This window comes from Euprymna scolopes, chromosome 7 (genome assembly GCF_053919585.1).
Source record: "Euprymna scolopes isolate OS-2025 chromosome 7, ASM5391958v1, whole genome shotgun sequence".
Lineage (NCBI taxonomy): Eukaryota > Metazoa > Mollusca > Cephalopoda > Sepiida > Sepiolidae > Euprymna > Euprymna scolopes.
In genome coordinates this window covers 14017575-14024739 of record NC_136488.1, presented here as the reverse complement: position 1 = coordinate 14024739, position 7165 = coordinate 14017575, and positions in this window count along the sequence as shown.

Genomic DNA, 7165 nt, shown 5'->3' with positions numbered 1-7165 from the left:
TTTGATTATCAATACTTATCAATTTTTTTTTATTATCAATACTTATCAAATTTTTTTTATTATCAATACTTATCAAATTTATTTGATTATCAATACTTATCAAATTTTTTTTATTATCAATACTTATCAAATCTATTTGATTATCAATACTTATCAAATTTTTTTTATTATCAATACTTATCAAATTTATTTGATTATCAATACTTATCAAATTTTTTTTATTATCAATACTTATCAAATTGTTTTTATTATCAATACTTATCAAATTTATTTGATTATCAATACTTATCAAATTTTTTTTATTATCAATACTTATCAAATTTTTTTTATTATCAATACTTATCAAATTTTTTTTATTATCAATACTTATCAAATTTATTTGATTATCAATACTTATCAAATTTTTTTTTATTATCAATACTTATCAAATCTATTTGATTATCAATACTTATCAAATTTATTTGATTATCAATACTTATCAAATTTTTTTTATTATCAATACTTATCAAATTTTTTTGATTATTAGTACTTATCAAATTTATTTGATTATTAATACTTATCAAATTTATTTGATTATCAATACTTATCAAATTTATTTGATTATTAATACTTATCAAATTTATTTGATTATCAACACTTATCAAATTTATTTGATTATCAATACTTATCAAATTTATTTGATTATCAATACTTATCAAATCTATTTGATTATCAATACTTATCAAATTTTTTTGATTATCAATACTTATCAAATTTATTTGATTATCAATACTTATCAAATTTATTTGATTATCAATACTTATCAATTTTTTTGATTATCAATACTTATCAAATTTACTTATCAAATTCTGATGCAAAACCTATCTAAGAACACCACCTGATACAAGAAGTACTTTTATGTGAAATTTTATTAAAATTGGCTTAGCCGTTTTTGAGCCCATAGGGAACTCTCTCTCTCTCTCTCTCTGTCTCTCTCTCTCTGTCTCTCTCTCTCTCTCTCTCTCTCTCTCTCTCTCTCACACACCATCATCATCGGTGGTCACTCGTGTCCAAGTAAGACTGTCCTCCGTTGTGGCTTCTGTGGGTCCTCAGGTGAGCATAGAGCCCAACTTAGACCCAATTTTTCTTGTGCAATTTGGGCAGATAAAGGTAGTGATGATGGGGTGGGGTTGGGTGTGTCTGGTTGATAATTTGTTCTTTCTGTGCTTGCGTTTATCCTCAGAAGCTTGATTTAGGTCACTGCTATAAAGCGCAGCACCTTCGTGGACAGCGCTCCTCCATGCCAACCTGCTCCCAGCCACGTCCTCTCATGTCTCAAGGTCCATGTGAAACCGCTTTAGATTTACTTTGATGTTGTCCTTATACCTCATCTTTTGGCCACCCTGGGCACGCTTTCCCTCAACAAGCTGAGAGTAGGAAATCTGTTTTGGGATGCAGAGATCCGGCATTCAGACAACATGACCAGTCCATCTGAGCTGGCGTTGAGCAACAGTAGCGGTGATAGTAGGAATTTCAGCCTCACTCAGGACGCTGGTGTTGGTGCGTCGGTCCTTCCAACTTATTCTGAGGATTTTTCGGAGGCATCTTTGGTGGTACGTCTCCAGGGTTTTTACGTGCCTCCTGTATGTGGTCCAGGTCTCCAATCCATAGAGAAGAGTGGGCAGCAAGACAGCTTTGTATACCATGATTTTGGTCTTTGCCAGAAGGTCACGATTCTCAAATACTCTCTTCCTTAGCCTTGAGAAAGCCTCACTGGCACAGCTGAGACGGTGTTGCATTTCATCATCTATGTTGGCTTTTGATGATAGGATGCTGCCTAGGTATGGGAAGTGGTCCACATTTTCCAGTCTAGCGTTGTCGATGGAGATGTTTGGGGGTGAGACTGGAGTACTGCTTGGTGGTGATTGATGGAGGATTTGAGTTTTTTTTATATTGATTGTTAGTTCTAGCTGTTTGTACGCCCTCGTGAAGGCAACCAGTGTACACTGTAGGTCCTCTTCTGAGAGGGCTACAAGGGCGTTATCGTCTGCATACTGTAGCTCCATAATGGATATGGTGTTTGTTCGACCTTTGGCTCTAAATCTGTTGATGTTAAAAAGTCGCCCGTCAGTTCTGTACGTAATCCGAACTCCACGGGGAAGATGTTTGTCCATGAGATGGAGGATAGCAGTAATGAAGATGGAGAACAGGGTTGGGGCAATGACACATCCCTGTTTCACTCCCGTGTCAACCCTGAAGGGCTCTGTTTCATCTCCACTACTACTGAGGACTGTAGCTGACATATTGTCATGTAGCAGTCTCAGTACCCGAATGTACCTCTCTGGGCATCCAAACTTTGCAAGAACCAGCCAAAGGGCTTGACGGTTCACCAGGTCAAAGGCTTTAGTAAGGTCTATAAAAGCCATATATAATGGTAAATTTTGCTCCCTGCACTTTTCTTGGAGTTGACGAGCAGTGAAGATCATGTTCATTGTGCCTCTATTTGGGCGAAAGCCACTTTGGGACTCGGAAAGGATGGTTTCTGCAAGGGGTGTAAGCCTGTTGGCCAAAACCCGAGCTAGGGCTTTCCCTGTGGTAGAGAGGAGAGAAATGCCCTGGTAGTTCCCACAGTTTGCCTTGTCTCCCTTCTTAAAGATGGAGACAACTAGTGCATCTCTAAGTTGTGCAGGGATTTTCTCTTGTTCCCATATTTTGAGAAGCAGGGCGTGGATGTGTCTGAGAAGATCAGGTCTGCCTTTCTTCAGGACTTCTGCTGGGATGCCGTCAGAACCAGCCGCCTTGTTGTTTTTCATCTTCCTAATTGCATCCCGCACTTCTTCCAGACTGGGTGGTTCTCCCATGCTCTCAATATTGGGCTGTTTAGGGAGTTTTTTAAGGGCCTCCATCTCTGGAGTGGTGTCCCTGTTCTGAAGGTCCTCGTAATGCTCTTTCCATCTATTTGTTATTTCTCCCTTTCCTTTCAGCAGTGTGAGCCCATCCTTAGACCGAAGAGGGGTCAGAGAACGGTAGCTGGGGCTGTATACCACCTTTGTGGCTTCAAAGAATCCTCTGGTGTCCCCAGATTCAGCAAACTGCTGGATCTCCTGAGCCTTCTTCATCCACCAGAGGTTCTTCAGCTTCCTGACTGTCGATTGGACAGCCACTTTAGCCTTGGCATGGGCAGCTCTTTTAACCTTGCAATTGATGTTATTCTGCCAGGTGATAAAAGTTTGCCTCTTGATGTCTATAAGCTGTTGGATTTCAGTATCGTTTTCATCATACCAATCCTGATGTTTCCGCTTTTTCTGTCCTAGGATGCTTATACTGGGGTCCATGATGGCAGAGGACAGCTTGTCCCAGTGCTCGTCAGCATCATGCGGATACTGCTTGGGCAGGTCTGCGCTAAGAGCCGCCTGGAGGTGTTGTTGGTAGGTGATATCGCCCAGCTGCTCGATGTTGAGCTTTGGTCGGCTCTGTCTTTTTTGCATCCTTTGCTTCCGCATTAAATGGATAGACATGATGGAGCGAATAAGACGGTGGTCGGTCCAACAATTGTCTGTACTGGTCATTGCCCTGGTGTTCAGCACATCACAGCGGTCTTTGGCACGGACAATGACATAGTCAATGAGGTGCCTGATTTTACTTCGAGGGTGCATCCATGATGTTTTGAATGTGTTTTTTTGTCGGAAAAGTGTGTTCGTGATGATTAGGTTATGTTCTGAGCACTTTGTCAGTAGGAGTGTACCATTTGAGTTAATGTTCCCAACCCCCTCTCTTCCAACTGTTCCTCTCCAGTGCTGATGGTCTTGTCACACTCTTGCATTGAAGTCTCCAAGTAGGATTATCTTGTCCCCCTTGGAGGCCCCGGATAAAATGGTGTCAAGGTTAGCATAAAAGGTCTCCTTTATTTCATCATGTGCATCAAGCGTTGGAGCATATGCACTAATCACAGTGGCCATTTGGCTGCCCACAAGCATCAGGCGCATGGTCATTAGGCGTTCGTTGATGCCCACAGGGGGCTCATTGAGGTGGCAGATGAGGCTGTTCTTTATAGCAAAGCCCACGCCATGGATATGTGGCTCTTCTGCAGGCCTTCCTTTCCAAAAGAAGGTGTACCCGCCTTTCTCCTCCCTCAGCTGCCCGTCGTCAGCCAGTCGGGTTTCAGAGAGCGCAGCTATGTCAATCTGGAACCTCCTTAGCTCTCTTGAGATAATGGCAGTTCTTCTTTCGGGTCGATCACTTGTTTTGTTGTCCATGAGGGTCCTCACATTCCAGGTTCCAAAATATAGGCGTAGGTTTTCTTTCTTTTTCTGACCACATGGTGGTGATCCCTCTGGATGCAGTAGTCCAGACAGGGGTTTTTTGAGGCAGGCTATTTTTAGGGGTACCTTTTCTAACCCCCCTCCCCTACTGGGGTGAGCAGAGTGGATCCTAAACAGGGCTGCTTAGTCATGGATGCAGCTGCCGAAAAACTCTTTCTGCCTTGGTCCCTGAGGTTAGCAACTGAATCTGGCACCCACCACCTATGTGCCAGGTTGTAGCTAGGAGCTGCCAGACTACACTGTCCTGCTCCCGTCACCACTTCCTGGTCGCCACAGGACTTTTTCTATCCGGGAATTAAGGGAGAGCTCTCTCTGCCTCAGTCCGGGAGCTTAATGACTAAAACTGTCACAAGACTTTTCCATCCATGATGTAGAGTAGGATGTGTTCCCTTTCGGGAGAACGCCTGCACGTGATGTCTTTTAACGTGGGGAGACTGATGTGCCTGCAGCCACCACACGGCCCCTTGGCAGAGGAGGGCCTGATTCCAATGGCATGGAGAACCATGACTGGAGACCCTCTTCTGTTGCAGCCTTCATCCGCCTTCAGTGCCGTTGTGTCATTATTGTCATCATCCACCGCATCAGCCGTTGAGGTCTTTTGGATCACTCTTTGTCTGGAACCTCCCCTTCAACCTTACTGTCATGGGTGGCCCTACCAGGAGCCTAGGCTCCGGATGGCATCGCCCTCAGGTTCATCAGAACACACAAGGTTCTCCACCACGACAAGGTGGCGATCCAAGGAGAACTCTCTCTCACACACACACACACACACACACACACACACACACACACACACACACATAAACACACCCAAAGTTCCTTTTATATAATAGTAGAGATAGAGATATTAATTAAAAAATTGTTCTAACATTGGCATTAATCATAAAATATTATCTTGATTTCATATTTTATTTATTTTGTGTGTGTGTGTGTGTGTGTGTGTGTGTGTGTGTGTGTGTGTGTGTGTGTGTGTGTTCGTGTTCGTGTTCCGGCAACGTGTCTCATTAAGGCATTATAAAATACCACAAACCTTTTATTTATTTATTTCAGTTTACCTAATAGTTCATTTTGTGTTCTGGTCAAACTGGTATTCATAAGTTTCTTCGATTCCTTGTTCCATATTTTTGTTCATCATGTCTAATGAACATTTGTGGAAAAATCCCTTAACGTTAGAATGATCTGAATTACTGTTTCTAATTTTATTGCGAATTTTAATTCATCAAATAATCATCAAGTATCAAAGATCCGTCTTGACATAAACCATAACATTGAATTCTCCCCCTTGAATACATATAATCAAAACCATACTTATAGTCAAGGGAGATAATATTCAAGGGAGATAATTTAGTAATTACGTATCGTTATTAACTCCCTTGAATATTTTTCTCACATACATAAATACATGATGATTGCAACGTCTTGTCAGACGAGTGCCACTCCCTCAAACACTGAAAGTTCATGAGCCCGAAAATGACATTTAGTCCTGCCAGCGAATTCACATGTTCAAGCAGACATGACACTGAAGACGGTCATTGGTATACATACATATATATACACCCACGCACACATACATATGTAAACATATCACACACATGATGATTGCAACGTCTTGTCAGACGAGTGCCACTCCCTCAGACATTTAAAATCCATGAGCCCAAATGCCTGAGGGAGTATCTATACAAGGATGATGTTACAGAGTCTTAGCTTTGTACGACAGCTAAGTCTCTCTCTTGGTTAAAAATGTTGAGATTCAGCAACAAGCAAGAGCAAGATAGCCAGCAACAAGTTAAACTGCAGACCAGCTTAATGCGGGTACTGGTCTCCCGCTTTATGGTTTTTTAAATCAGAGATTTGCTTCTCCTAGAAAGGTTGCCTTCACCATGCCTTACGGGAGCCCTCTCCACCCCACACACACATGGAAATAAACACATGCATACATACAGATGTATGCCAACGTACATATGCATGTGCACACACATGCAAACATACACACATAGTAGCACAGAAATACGTATATGCATACACATGCATATACATACGTACACATAATACACATGAAGGAACATTCCAACAGTCTTAAATACTCAATGATCAGGACGATGATGATGGTGATGGGCACGATTAAAGGAGATTGACAAAAAAAGGCACGGATTTACATCTTGTTCTTATTTTTACAAAAAAGTTTCCCTGTAAGACTATCACTTTTGCAGTAGAAAATGATGATGATGTGTACAATTTCACACATTATTTCACAAATAAAATCGACGACGAATCAAACGTAAACACAATCCAACCGTCATGTATTAAAGACGCTTACACTTTTTTTTTTAAAATAAAAAGTTTGGTTGAGACTAACACTTTTACATACATACATACATACATACATACATATATATATATATATATATATATATATATATATATATATATAAATTTTCTAGAAGGCCAGTAAAACATCGGTACGGTTGGTTTCAAATCTGATATAAGAGTATCAGTTTATGGTCGAAAATATTGGATTCTCTTTAGCCTCTGTTCTTCTTGTAAAATCTGTTTTTTCAGTGAAGAACAGCGATAAACAGGGGCTGAAAAGAATCCAATCTTTTTCGACTATAAACTGGTCACTTTATATTGTATTTGAAACCGAAGGTACCGATATTCTTGTGACCTTCTGAAAAATTATTAAATAAATATTATGCTTTTATATTGAATTTTTCTTTATAATCTAGCACTGTTCTGGAGTTCTTTCCCATGTTAACACCACACAGTTTTATATATATATATATATATATATATATATATATATATATATATATATATATATATATATATATAATTATTTACGATAATAATTAAATACCTAAAGA